A 1,228-nucleotide genomic window follows, 5' to 3' on the forward strand; every position below is an offset into this window, starting at 1 on the left:
ATTCCTTAATTTTCATAAAAAATGTTATATTTACTAATACATTATTTAATATGTACTGTTCACTATTTAAAAATAGTTTTAAGGCTATAGCTCCAAGTGAAATTTTGTTTGAAATAGCAGGCTATAATATAAAGGTAAATATAGATGTAAGATATAAAGATGACAAAGTTTTTCCACATTAAATTGATATAAAAACGGCCATGGTCTAACTATATGTGGTCTAATCATTTCTGGGATCTCAACATGCTGTGTTGATATATTTTTATATTTGAGAAGTTGTTAAAAATATTCAGATTTGTAGCCAAAGCATATGCTTGGATTGTATGCCTTTTTGACACATTTTATGCTTAATTACATACTGTATCACCATTAAGTATTTCCTTTTTTATGCTGACTTCTTTTTTGGACATCTTGTTTTATCAGCATCTTTAATTTATTCTTCTTACCAGCAAACTGTATTCATAGACTCTTTTTTAGCCTAAAACTCAGTGCTAAATATGGCTTTTCATACAAACACAACTTAGCCTGAACTTTTAAGCTCGTTATACTAAAGATTATTTTCAAGTATTCTAACTCAAGTATAGCTTACTGCTCTACCTGGGTCATTTGAGACAAGCTTTCCTTTGTTTCAAAAAAATAATCCGTCCTTCTTATCCATCTATTTCCTGCACATCCTTTTTTTTATTTTAGCAAAGTTGTGGGGTTTCTTATGTCCAGTGATCATTAGGCGACATACATGGTACACCCCAACACACTGGATAAACCCAGGGAATCTCCACATATGCATGGAGAAGAACAGATTAACTCTGTGCAGACAGACCCCGGGGCAGAAGTTAAATACAGAATCTTCTTGCTGTGAGGCAAGAATGTCTTAGTGCTAACCACTGTACCACTGCACAGACCTCTTTTAGAAAAAAAAAAATGGCATAGCAATAACTAGTCTTAGTTTCTCATTGATAAATCTCTAAAGATGTTATTAAAATTAAAAGGATCAACAAAAGGGAGACAGTTCTGAGAAGTTTATAACCTGACAAAAAATATTGTTTTCATCATTTTTATCAAGCTACTGTGTGCTTCTACAAGTCCTTGTTTTAAAAACTCTGTTCTGTTTATTTTCAGTTGTGTCCACTTGGAATCTATTTTTTATGGCTGAAAAAGCAGCCATGTGATCTGTTGTACTAAAAGTAGTCAACACCTAACACCTTTCGACTTGAGGGCAATCAGCAAT

The 1,228-nt window shown here is 32.6% G+C and overlaps 1 protein-coding gene across 1 annotated transcript in view; it reads left to right on the forward strand.

Moving 5' to 3' along the window:
* LOC107837855 (protocadherin gamma-A2-like) overlaps window positions 1–1,228 on the forward strand; it is a 26,833-nt gene that overhangs the window by 24,829 nt on the left and 776 nt on the right. The window lies entirely within an intron of this gene.

Source organism: Poecilia formosa, unplaced genomic scaffold (assembly GCF_000485575.1).
Source record: "Poecilia formosa unplaced genomic scaffold, Poecilia_formosa-5.1.2 Scaffold183, whole genome shotgun sequence".
Taxonomy (NCBI): Eukaryota; Metazoa; Chordata; class Actinopteri; order Cyprinodontiformes; family Poeciliidae; genus Poecilia; species Poecilia formosa.